Source organism: Caretta caretta, chromosome 5 (genome assembly GCF_965140235.1).
Source record: "Caretta caretta isolate rCarCar2 chromosome 5, rCarCar1.hap1, whole genome shotgun sequence".
NCBI classification, from domain to species: domain Eukaryota; kingdom Metazoa; phylum Chordata; order Testudines; family Cheloniidae; genus Caretta; species Caretta caretta.
The window spans coordinates 134,538,137-134,552,344 of record NC_134210.1 but is presented as its reverse complement, the minus strand read 5'-3'; the positions used below and the strand labels follow the sequence as shown (position 1 = coordinate 134,552,344).

The following is a 14,208-nucleotide window of genomic DNA, read 5'->3' as shown; positions in this document are numbered from 1 at the left end:
TTTAGCACATACTTTGTATTAGAATCCATTCCAGGAAGCATATGGCAATAGAACTAGGTCAACCATTAACCAAATAACAGGAAGCTGCTCTGCAGAGCACACCCTTCAAAAGCTTGCTTAATGAGCTAGCTCTTCAGAATGTGTCCTTCAGTAAGGTTGAAGCTAACAGTTCCAGTCGATTTCTTTAAAGCTGCAAGGTCACCCAAGTTTGAAAGCTTCTGGTCATGCCCAATTTAGAATGGTCAAACTCATTTTTAAGTGCAAAAGCATCCAGTTCAGAAACAGAGATGATGGACTCCCCCACATCTGAGCATTTTAGCCTGGCTCAGAGAACAGTAGAGAACAGGCTCCAACAGTTCCTGCAGTTTGTGGATAAACACCATCCATCCCTCATTACTCTACATTCCCACAATTTCATCTTTGAAAACATGCATCTCTCACTGTACCATAGAATACCCTGGGGAAGGTGTGTTGCCATCTCTTCTTATTCTATACTTCTCCTTCATAGGCACACAAGTTATCTCCCAGATAATCGACCTCTGAATCATTGCGGCATTTGCAAAATATAAATTTTGTTCAGAGTTTGTGATCAATGTTTTTAACTAAGTTCTTCACGGTTTGATTTTTTCATTGATCTGTATCTATCTCAATGGCATGTTACAAAAGTTAGTGATCTGTCAAATATTGCATTTTCTGAAAATAGGGGGAGGGAAGGAAGAGGAAAACAATGTCCAACATCACTGTTGGCATCTTCAACCTGTATTCTACCCAATACAATCCTACCAGCCAGTCACTTTCAGAATGCCTAGAGTTCAAGATTCTTATAAAACCATGCATGACACACTGATTCCAGTCTTCCAGTTTTGTGGTCCTGTTCTTCTATTTTATGTGTGCTATCCTACTAGAATACTGTGTGCCAAATAACATGCAACACAGAGACCAATAAAGAGAGGCTGTTTTCTCAGAAACCTACAGTTATTATTACAAGTGCCAAGGAACAGAAATTCAGAAGTGACATGGGATGAGTTCAAATTCTGATTAATATGAGATAGCTATATATAAGCACTCAGCTCAGCTAGAGTAGGAGATGAGTTAAGGAGTCCAATCTCCTCATGGAAATAGAAAGATAATTTGCCAAGTTTCTATTTACGAGTATATAACCTATAAATAATTTTGTACATGGTAGTTACTGAAACTTCTCAGATAAATGCTGAGACAATATGGCTGCTGGATTGCCATATACCTCAAACCAGTATTATACTTTGAGAGCTTTAGATGAAGTCACTACCAAGCCATGTGAGTGTAATCAAAGCATAAAGTGGAACATATGAGGACATTAATGTTGGTCTTGTGATATCTTCAGAATAATGCATACTGACTCTTGTTATGCTCAGTTCCTTATTTTCTTTTGGGTAATATTTTTACCCAACTGCACAATGTCTTCTTTCTAAAGTCACTACATTACAAATCTTAACTTTGATCTCTCACACCACCACCACAGGCATTAAAAACCACAGAGAAGAGAGATCTCCCAGGAAGCTATGTTGTGGTTATGTACAGATCACAATTCCTTCAGGCAATCACACAGTCATTCATCAAGACATCCTTTGCCTAGTGTGACCTGTTTTGTGTATTTGATGCCAGAAACAAAAAAGGATATCTATTAAGAACATTCACTTAGATGATTGCTCCACAACACTATGCCATGAAGACTCACTATGATCTCCAAAATCCTTAAGAAGCTCTCTAGCATCCTACCTACTCAATACTTACAGGTCAGGCCCATTTCTCTGGTGTCACGTACTGCGGATTCCACTGGTCTTCCGGACAATGGTTGTAATTCCCAGTCATCAGCTAAAGCAAGTGATGATAACACAGAAAACAGCCAGTATGTGCGATCATATGTCCCTGCAGATTGCTTTATATCTTAAGCCAGAGCTCCTTGCTGAAACAGGCTAACTCAATGGAAGACTGCCAACTTTGCTGTGGGTAAGATATTATTTTAGAAGTTATTTATAATCAACCATTCTTACAGTGAATCACTTATTTTGTTTAAAAAAAAGTCAAATACGATTTCTTTAGAGCATTTCTACAACACAAAGAAGTTTGAAGGAAAAAAATTCCAAGCAAAAATTTGGGAACAGCATGAAACATTATTTCTTATTTATGATGGGGAAAACACACCTGACTGTGAGTTCATCCAAAGTGTGCTAGGAAGTTGTCAAATAATACTGAAAACACAAGACAATCAGCCAATGGAAAACAAAGCTTTGTACAGTGAGAATTATACAAGAAGTGATGAAGGAACCATATCTTCTATTATTAAAGTAAGTTCTCTTGGCTCAGATATATCCTTGAACTGGCTAGTACAGAAATAACTACTGCAACCTGGGATTATTTTACATAACTTAGAAGAAGATCTGCATTGGGAAATGCCATTCCAGTTCCAGATAAATTGTTCAGTGTCATTTTTAGTTGAGCTTTAAAAACAACCACAAATATATACTGTAAGCATAAGTCCTAGACTTACAGTACTTCAACCAAAAATCTTCTGAATGGGGCCAGTGGAGTGAGCAGAAGGGTGAAGGGATGAAGTTATTAGAGCACAGAACAAACAGTCTTCCTAGACAAATCTCATTTTATGTACATCTCCTCCCATCCCCAAAATGCTACTAGAAAAACATACCTGTGGGTTGACTACTTCTGTCATCAGCTCTCAGGAACGTTTGAAGCTACTCATACCTTGCAGGGCTACCACAAAACAGCATCCAAGACAAGTATTCATTCAAGTTAGGCTGTAATAGTATCCTTCAAAATCCCACTGAACAGGCAACAGAAATTGAGAGGGCTCTGGTTATGAAATAGAACTCTGCCATGCCCATTACTGAGAAAGCTCTGGTATACTCCATGCTGTGACTACAGGAAGGTGTCTCCGTTTTAAAAAAAGAAAGAAAGACATTTCCTATTCAGCTGACAGAAGAATCCACAACACTGCAAGCCACTAGGTTTTTGCAGTCTGAGTCAACAGAATGCCTGGCAAGTTCATTTATGAAGTCTCCTCCTGCAGATTTATTCACTCCAGTGATTGTATTTGGCTTTTAAAATCTGGTAGCATGGTTAATTTACCTCTGGCTTTTACAAAAAGGGGAAAAGAAACCTTAAACTGTAGGACTTTCCTGTTAAGAGGAAAAGCAAAGACAACTGTGACTGTTTTCCATGGTTACTTAGCAATTACATAATTGCAAAGTCTATGCAGTATCACTTGCAATATTCTGTACCCTTCTTCACTTCACAGCTGCAGTACAATGTTCTCAAATGATTGCTGCTTTTGAACAAACTGTCTCTGCACTAAAGACAAAAGGATCTACAATGAAACTTCATCTGAAGCTCAAGACTCACATGACTAAACCCTTCTCATTCTCCAGATTTGCTCAAACCCTCCCCCCCTTTTTTTTTTTACCCATCATACATGCTTTAGAGTATACTTCAGTTGCTTTAAAAGACAGGTTCAAAAAGAGAAAGAAATGAAACCCTGCTGGGCTGAAGTTTTCAGATGACAAAGCACAAGGTAATCATTTAATACTGAAATGAAAGCAACATAGAAGGAGAAGATGCAGAGGGAAAAATCTATTTAGACTTCCTGCACTGGCATGAAATGGCTGCTTTCCTTCTTACTGCCAGCTCCAGTGCTTCATGTTGACATTACACATCCTGTACTGTAGATCCACCCCCATGCTGCTGCTTGCCCAACAGAATTATCTCCTGCGTCACAGCAGTGGTAACAGGACTGCTGGCTCTGCAGATCTGAAAGCACCATTTCAATGCTTAATACATGCAGCAACTGGACACATTACCAGATATTCTTGGTTGGTTTATGCCACTCTCAGAAATACATTACTCGGCCTAACCTTCTGTTAACCAGATGGTCTGTTCTCCCCTTGGGATCAAACCATTAAACTTTATTTTATTAAATTCTATCAAAACGCAGGGACAGTTTACAGCAGAATGTCTGGTTCATCTCCAACAGGGTTGCTAAGATAAAAATAACTGGAAATACTGCTTCACACCAACAGGGAACAAGATCTTTTGGAGTAAATATTTAAATGATCTGCCAGATTAAGTACCATAGCAGTACAACCACATGGATAGCAACTTATATTATGCACAGACACACACCTCTAATTACAAAGGGCCTTGGTAGCATTTTCCCTGATCCATTTTCATTGACAACTACATTAGTATCTATCATAATCACTTATATTTCAAAATCAGAAATAAAGTAACTTGTCAAAATCCCCAGCTTCCAGAAATACCATTATACATAAGGGTGATATGAAGTATCTAAACACCATCTACTGAGCGCACACTCAACAGAGCAAAGGGAAAGTTCTTTTAAGCCTTATCCTTATATGAAATCATACCTCAGGGATATGCAGGCACTAAATGAAATCCAACTTAAGTATTTATCAGACAAACGCCAAATTGCACCTCCCCCCCCAACCAAAATGCAAAGTGTGGGAATGCAAAAAACGAGGTATGAATAGAAGTGAAAGAATTATCTATTGCATTAGCACTTGTTAGAGAGCGTAAATGAACTCCATCAGTATCCCCGTCCGCAAGCACAAACTTATGTATTTAGGTGGTAGCTGTTGAAAATTAAGTGCATTTCACTTTTAAACTGTCATTTCCAAGTGCATCACTGCAAACCCCAAGAGTCAAACTCTGGAACTGAGGGTCTGGTCTGCCACACATTTACTCACATGAGTTATCGTACTGAAATTCAATCAAATCACTGGGACAGCTCACATGAATAAGGGCTACACACAAATAAGCTTTTGCAGGATAAGTCCTCATCTTCTGCTGTTTTCCATCAGACTGTAGTAACCAGAACATGAAAAGGTAGCAAAGAGATCTGACCAATTAAAAAGCCATCTGGATATGAAGCGTCCTCTGATTAAGGGGGTAAACCTGTGGGCTACAGAACAGCAAGCATTGCTGTCAACAGGCTACTTATTTCACCTGTAAAGAAGATTAGAAGTTCTCACTATATTTAGATGGCAAGTGTAAGAATATCCAGTGTAGCATTTTAGCTCCATCTACCTTTGAAATTTCCCAGATATAAGAAAGTAAATGTTCTCCATTTTTTATGTCCCAGTTAAGATACTGCCTCATCATAATCATATGACTGAACTCCATTGCCATGGCATACAAAACTTCAGTATATGGTAATGAACCCTCCAGAAAGTCATTCCACAATCTGAAACATCATCTACCCTTCAAACACACTAAAAATAGCATACTCACCCCTTGAGGTCGCAACAGCCCATCTGATATTACAGTACAGTATTAGCAAAACTAAGTAGACATGAACTCTTAAAATAAACATCTCCACAGAGAAGATCGGAACACGGGTAAGCAGACCCTACATTACAGTGCATCACTGAAGCTATATGGATAAACCTATGGAGAGCCATTTAGCACTGGGAAACAGGGGAGGACAGCTAAGTATTTAAGTGGTGCAAGTAAAAAGCAGAAAAAGTTTCAAGTCATTTGCATATAAGATTTGGTTTGCTCATTTCAAGTCAACCAATGTACCACCTTGCCACTGCAACTTCTGATTCAAGGCTTCAGGTTGGATTGCATTTTCAGGTTGTGAAACCATAATTAATATATGAACAGTTTTAATATGATTCCTTGTGACCTCCTGATAGCATAGCACATTGAAAGCCTTATATTCCTCCTTATTGCGAGCTATGGAGTACACTGGGGAAGGTGGAGTGGAAAGGAAGGTGTATGGTATACTAACACTTATATTATTGCTCTGTAATCTGATACATTCATTTCAACAAATATTTTCAGGTGTGCTTATTTGTTCATGCGGTTGGGAGTCCTAGATACGTTGACTCATTCCTCCCTACAGTTTCAGCAAGTCACAAGATTCTGTCCTTGAATGAAACATCTCACAGATCTGACCTGATAACAGAGCCTCTGATGGCAGAGTCCATATACTCCTGAGAAGCAACTTTTCCTTTATCTAATGGAAAGTGTCCAGTGAACTCATTGCTTAGCTAGTCAGCTATAACCTCCAGAGAGGCATGCTTCTTATTTTTCCTATCCTACAACCACTGGCCAAGAGGCCAGAAGAGCTATCATATATGTTGATTCACTTAATGGCTGTAAGTGATATTTACCTCCAGGGGGCCTGGTAAAGTCATAGTCTCTCTACATAAATACTATCATACACAATGCTGTTTCATACAATATGCTTCATCATAGACAAGGGAACTTGACCTCTATATGACCTGACAAAGCTGAAAGCTGATATCTTTTCTCCCCCATTCCCTCCCCGCAGCAGAAGATAAAAGGTCAATAGACTAAAAGGAATTGATACAAATAGACTTGGTATTACATGAATTTAACTTTCAGATGCACTTCTGACCAGGAACTGAAGCACTTCCTTGCTTCATTGTAAGCTCTGGCCTTTGGAACTGTACTAAGAGGATAGCAACCATTTAGTAGTGAGGAGCTAATTAATTAGACAACTCTCTGGATACTCTTGTAATATTTAGCACTCGCTAATTTCCTTAAACTGAATGGAGGACTGTCCAAAATACCTGAACTGGTCCTACTACACATGTGGGTTTCAGAACCTGCCAACAGTGATACCTCTATATCCTGTAGCCAGAGCAAATTACCAGAACAAAGACAAGCAAGAGAAAAACTAAAATGCAAAGACGAGAACTTTCTGTTCACCAGAACAAGAGACAGTATCAGTATTTCTGCTTTTATTCAATTCTCTGTCATTTTCCCCCCCTGCTTTTCGCAAAACAAAATAAACGCAGAGGAAAATACTGATTCTAGTAGAACAGCAGACTACTTACACATACCCCTTTGTTGCTGCTCCCTTCCTGAGCCGCTCAGCCCTACCAAGCCACTACCAAATAAAGAGTTACATAGACACAGTGTGTATATTTTTAGTCTCCTCTTCCATACAAACCCTAGCTAGTAATACACATCTGAAAACAGACAATCAGTCAGCACAACTTAAGGTTCACTGGATGAGTACTTGAGTGGTAGCCCAGTGGTAATAAATGATAAATAATGAAACTTGTGGGCTCCCATAGCACCTTCCATCACAGGGTCTCAGAGCGCTTAACAAGCAATGGTCAGATTCTGCTCCTCCTGCACACAATGAATAGTTCCTTACTCTGAAGGGGATGCTAACTATTTCTATTTCAACATGAGTAAAAGTGGAAGAATTTGGCCCAGTAAGTTTAGCCTCTCAATATCCCTTCTGACATGGATAAGTGTTATCCCTGTTTTTTAGAGTGATTAGGGACAAAATTTCCCAGAAACAACCACTAATACTGGATTCCTCAGTTCCACCAGAGATCACTTCAACCCAATTTTCAGAAGCATTGAGCAACCACAACTCCAGCGGAAGCTGATGAGAGCTATAAGTGTTCAGTACCTCTGAAGAAACCAGGCCCCAAAGGTCTCAAATTAGGCACTCAACCAAAAAAAAAAAAAAAAAAAAAAGTCTGGTTACTTTTGAAATTTTGATTGCAAACGATTTGTCCAGCTTCACACAGGAAGTGTCTGGCAGAGCTGGGAACAAAAACTCATGTTTGACTTATAGCTCTGTGCCTTAACCAGCATTCCTCTGTATAATCTCAGGAGTTTATAAGAACATAAGAACAGCAGTACAGGGTGAGACCAATGGTCCAGCCAGCCCAGTATCCTGTCTTCCGAATGTGGCCAATGCCCAGATGCTTCAAAGGGATGAACAGAGGGCAATCACTAAGTGATTCATCCCTTGTCATCCAGACCCAGGACCTGTCAATCAGAGGCCAGGGACACCCAGAGCATGCAGTTGCATCCCTGCCCATCCTGGCTAATATCCATTGATGGACCTGTCCTCCATGAACTTATCTAATTCTTTTTTGTACCCTGGTATAGTTTTGGCCTTCACAACATCACATGGCAGAGTTCCACAGGTTGACTGTGTGTTGTGTGAAGAAATACTTCCTTTTGTTTGTTTTAAACCTACTGGCTATTAATTCCATTAGCTGACCTCTGGGGTTCTTGTGTTATGTGACGAGATCAATAACACGTCCTTAGTCACTTTCTCCTCACCAGTCATGATTTTATAGACCTCTGTCCTATCCCCCCCTTAGTCGTTTCTTTTCTGCACTGAACAGTCCCAGTTTTTATACTCTCTCCTCGCATGGAAGCTGCTCCATACCCCTAATAAGTTTTGTTGCCTTTCTCTGTACTTTTTCCAATTCTAACATATGTTTTTTGAAATGGGGCAAACAGAACTGCACACAGTATTCAAGATGTGGGAGTACCATGGATGTACAGAGTGGCATTATGATATTTTCTATTATCGGTCCCTTTCCTCATGGTTCCTAACAGTGTGTTCGCTTTTTTGACTGCTGCTGCACATTGGGCAGATGTTTTCTGAGAACTCTCCACAATGACTCCAAAATCTCTTCCTTGAGCGTAACAGATCATTTAGAGCCTATCACTTTGTATGTATAGTTGAGATTATGTTTTCCAATGTGCATTACTTTCCATATATCAACATTGAATTTCATCTGCCATTTTGTCACCCTGTCACCCAGTTTAGTGAGATCCCTTTGTAACACTTTACAGTCAGCTTTGGATTGAACTGTATTGAGTAATCTTATATCATCTGCAAGCTTTAACACGTCAGTGTTTACCCCTTTTCCCGGGTCATTTATGAATATGTTGAACAGCACTGGTCCCAGTACAGACCTTGAGGGACCCTGCTATTAACTGTCTCCACTGTGAAAACTGACCACTGACAAAGGAAACTCTTTGTTTCCTGTCTTTTAACCAGTTACTGATCCATGAGAGGACCTTCCCTCTTATCCCACAACTGCATACTTTGCTTAAGAGCCTTTGGTAAGGAACCTTGTCAAAAGCTTTCTCAAAGTCCAAGTGTACGTTATCCACCCTTGTCCACCCTTTGTTGACCCCCTCAAAGAACTCTAACAGATTAGTGAGGCATGATTTCCCTTTACAAAAGGCTTGTTGACTCTTTCCCAACATATTATGTTCATCTATGTATCTGCTAATTCTGTTCTTCACTATAGTTTCAACCAGTTTGCCTGGCACTCAAGTTAGGTTTACTGGCCTATAATTGCCAGGATCACCTCTGGTGCCTTTTTTAAAAATTGGTGTTACATTAGCTATCCTCCAGTCATCGGGTACAGAAGCTGATTTAAGCAATAAGTTACATTCCACAGTTAGTAGTTCTTCAATTTCATATTTGAGTTCCTTCAGAACTCTTGGGTGAATACCTGGTCCTCAGGACTTACTACTGTTAATTTGTCAGTTTGTTCCAAAACCTCCTCTATTGACACTTTAATCTGGCACAGTTCTTCAGCAGTGAAGACTGATGCAAAGAATTCATGTAGCTTCTCCGCAATGGCCTTGTGTTCCGTGAGTGCTCCTTTAGCACCTTGATCATCAATGACCCCACTGATTATTTGATTCCTGTTTCTGATCTACTTTTTTAAAAAACGCACATTGGAGTGTCCACTTCATATACTGGTTAGCAGAAACCTTCAGTAAATTAATCAACTTCACGAGTTATTCTAGAACTTTTGTTTATCCCAAGTTAAGAAATGTGGAATTCTTGGAGCTGTCAATTTTAAATTAACAACGGGAGGAAGGAGGCAGAAAGGGAAAAAAAAGTTTACTTTTCTTTTAGTTTCATCACCAGACAGCTGAACTCTGACATTCAGACTGCAGTGAGCCCTTTATTAATGATCCCTTTCCCAACTAAACACTAAATTAAAGTCTTCAACAGATAACTAACTTTCAAGTAGTTAAAAGGTAAATACACCATACTCTGCATGTAAAATGGCACTGACCTCTTGATGTGAATCTCCAGACACATGAACCCTTGCATTTTAGCTATTTTGTTTACCTTTTTAAGGAATAATTCAAAAAATTTCATTTGAAACAAGAGTACAGGATTTTGTTTTCTCCCCCCTCTCCCACCACCTCCAATATGCACACAATTCTATCTTAGCCAATAAGCAGAGACAGTTTGGCAATATGTGGAAGGGAAGTCTTTTATGGGCCTCCTACAACAAACCATCATGGTTTGAATCCATTAGCATTGCAATCAATGTCCACTTTGTTGTATTCCAGCAGTTTGGGTCCATTTAATCTCCATCCAGAATGTTCAGGAAGGTAATTCATCCCATGACAAGTGATGTCATCCCAAAGTAACACAGTTTGACCCAAAAAGACACAAGGGGCAGGGGAGAGAGAGCTTGCTCATTCAGCTGGTGCAGTGAAGCCCTTATTGTCCAGAAGATCATGGAAAGAGATACTCTCTCTATATATCAGAAAATTCCATTTTTAGTATGTTTCAGTAAAGTCTTCTCCCTCATTATCATGAGCACAGATTTCTCTCAGTCTCCCTATATCATTCTGCCTCTTAACATCTGCTTTGTTTTGTCTCACAAATCATTCTAATGCCTCTCTACCCCACGCAATTGCTCTATTACCAGCAAGTTTCCACTACACATAATTACGGCATGCCTTAGCCTAGTTTTCTGTTGGCTGCACAGCCCTGCCTATTTTCTACTTGTGCTGATGCTACTGTTTGCTTTTCCTGACACTCTAATCCTTGCATCCTTTGAAGGCCTTATTTCCTCTACCTTGACAGCAGCTGGGATTCTAATTTTCAGGTCCCTTCCAAAGCTTTTCATTAGTAATAACAATGCAATGGTTTAAATATCCTATTTCTTAATCTTCAGGTCAGGGTTGCAGATGTGCTTGTAAGATGTCTTGCAAATATGCCATAGTATGCTGCTACCCATTCCTTTTCTTAACAATTGGTAAATTATAAAACTGCATACATATAGCATTCATCGGAGAAGGGAAAAGGCAGACCCACAATGTATGGGGTGAAGATTACTTGTTCCCCATACCCACAAGATCCTGGGAGAGTCCCACAGACTTCAGCACAAACCTAACAATTCAGTTTTATCTTCTTCCCAATTAAAAATATAAGCATCATCCATGGTGAAAACTGGATTCTTAAATTGACAGGCCTACTCCCTTGTGGTGACGCAAGTCAATCAAGTGCTTCTAGAGCTTTCACTACATTAGCCTTGAAATGGTCATTACCCAGTTAAGTTTTCCATAAGTCCTTTCTAATCACTGATGACATTGTTGCTGTGACTACAGCTCTTTGTCCTGACTGCATCATGAAGCTTTTATTCTTAGAAGGAATGTATGTGACTCCCCATCTGGGAGCAATAGTTATGTGCCTCGCAATCTCTTGCCTGTATTCTCTTTTAGCAAAAACTAGTCCCAACAGTTCGGCTTCCTTGAGGGATCTTCCTAGCCCACCCTTTTCACAAAATACTACGCCTTTACAACACCAGCCTCACCTAGTTACATCATGAACCCCCTTCAGGGGCTAACTGTGCATGTTCATCTTCCATGGTTTCAGCAACTGCATTCAGATTGTCCAAAAACATTGGGGTTTTCAGCACAAGGAGAAAAAGGGAGGTCAGAAGACACAGCTTTTTGTTGCTCTATCTAGGATTGACATTCAATTAATTGAAAAAACAGAGCAGGTTATGTCTAGAGAATAAATACCAAGTGGTCCTGACCTTCCACTGTGGGGGGGGGGGGGGGAAGTTCTTTCCAAATATAGCTTAAGAAAAGTTTCTTCAATTAGCAATTAGGCAAGAATGGTTTGAGAATATTGCAATAATAAAACAGTGCCCCAAGCTGAACAAAGCAATTCTACCAATGAAAGTATTCTTGCTGAAGATAGAAAACAGTAAAAATAGAAACCACAGATGAGCCTGGGTACTTCCAAGTACCTGGAAAATGAAGATACACTTTTGCCATATCTTAAAGCTTCTCTAATGCTGTGTCTGTACTGCAACATGTAGCTTCACAAAACTCTAAGACAACAATGGCAAAATGTTAAATCTTGTGGTCTTATTCCCAAAGTTAAAAGAAAAAAAAGAAAAAGAAAAAAATAATCTCATTTGACTTTTCCCCCCAGTGATTTCAACCTCCCAAAAATAAGCTGAGTAGACAAAAGAATGCTTCCAAAACACAAGGCATAAGGGAAGTCTGAATTCTTATTAATCAAGTCCCCTAATTTGGAAGCTTCTACTAAACCCTTTTCACTACAACCAACAAGATAATTATCATAAGTCAAGCTATCTCCCTTCCTCCCCCTTTTTCTTCTTTCAGCACTGGCATACAAACCATGCTATTTTAACTTCTTTCCTGTTCTCCCAGTTCTTCTGGAACATTTTATTTTCAACAGTCAACTCGTTTGGAGAAGTGCCATGCTGAAGTTCAACCATTTACAACGTTAACTGTGTCTCTGCCAGCAACTGAAGACTTGCATCACACCACCTTCTTCAGACCCTCTTAGATTTAAGAATTCATGTTCCTTGGTCTTATACATTTTAGAACATTTAAGCAATCTTAACTCTTATCTCAGCCCTGTTTTTTCTTCAGAATTACTTTTGCACATTGAAGAGTAAAGTGTGCCCCCACCCCCCACTCTTTAGTTAACACTTTCAAGACTTGGTCTTCAAATCCCATAGGCTCATATTACATTTTACTATTATCTGAAAGATTTCCATAAGAATCATTTCCTGTCATCAGCAAGATAGTTCAGTACACCACAGTGTTTGGAGAAACACTGATGTTTAGACTGATGGGAATGGATATCTTTTTGGAAGCCACCAACTAGAAGTTCAGAACAAATCTACTCCCTTTCATTATTAATGAAAATTAAAGAATTCTGTCACTGGTAGAAGACTTGGAACAGTTTATAAAATGTATTCTTTCAGTCCAAGAGAGCCTACTGGAACCTTCTGGATAAATATTGCTATAAGGCTTCCTCCATGGTGTGACAGAACTTTAGCACAAAGTTCAGAAAAACAAACTAACTTAAAATGACATAAAAACTTGACGTGCTTTGCAGACTTTTCTTCCCCACAACTAGTCCACCTCCCCAAATTACTCTTTGCAACATTTTAGCTCAACTAAGTGTTCTTATTCTTGATTAGTATACAACTAGGGGTATATTTTTCTGCCCTGAGTTTGGTCAATTATAGATTTATAATAAGACAAATCTGGTTAAGGAATATTACCTAATTATTTACCAATTTTACAGATTACATCCTTCTTCCACAGTTTAAAAGCTACAAAGCAGTGTTCTTTAGCTCAATTTGGCAAATTACCTGCAACAACATGCACAGATAGTATTAGAGCAGAATAGAACAATCTTAATTCTTATAAATAAATTTGTTAGTCTCTAAGGTGCCACAAGTACTCCTTTTCTTTTTGCTTAATTCTTATTGTAAACCTGCATGTGCTTATAGAAAGTCCACACAACCATCATGGGAGTAGCTTTTTGCTCACTATTCTGTTTCTGAGAGTTCGGCATTTCAAGAAGTATCTTTGTTTTTTGGAATAACCTTCCTCAAACTGTAGTTTGACCTATAATAAGATTTTAGTACTTCCTATTTCCTTTCTAGTGCTAAAATTAAACTGTCCATTCCTTAGGGCCCAGCATAACATCTGCCAGATGTCTAAGTATCTATGTGGAGCATTTTCTCCTAATACTTATCAGCCATCCTCACAATCAGTTAATGGCTTCCAAATACCAGTCTTCCTTTAAGTCACAAACCAATGCATAACATGATTAAATCTCTTTTTAGCTTTACTGAGTTGCAACAATAAATCCCCCCCACCCCAAAATCTTACACTTCTGCTTGTGATTGTTCTAGTTTCCATATCAACCAACCAATTTTGCACTCACATTAGATTGTTCACATTCTGAACTCATTATATATACACATTAATACTTTTTTATTTTTCCTGGATAGTGAAATAGCATCTCTTGTCTCTATCAACTTGAAATATTCAATAGTGCTTTTTTTACATTCCATGTTCTTCAACAACATAGCTCATGGTGGTATGTGTTTTTATTAGGTTTGTAATTAATTATTGTTTAAACCAAGGAATAGAGCATCAAAGTCAAGAGAACAACTTATTTTCCTATTTAGAAAATAAGACATTCTTTCCAAAGTTACTTTAAAGTTTACCAGCTTTTCCATACTTATCTAGTCCATTTGCTGTGATGTGAATTTCAGTTGCTGCTTGGAAATATCCAGAGTA

At 38.9% G+C, this 14,208-nt stretch overlaps 1 protein-coding gene across 8 annotated transcripts in view; it reads right to left on the bottom strand.

The window, feature by feature from the left end:
- Positions 1–14,208, bottom strand: part of ZNF462 (zinc finger protein 462) — a 108,053-nt gene that overhangs the window by 89,722 nt on the left and 4,123 nt on the right. The window lies entirely within an intron of this gene.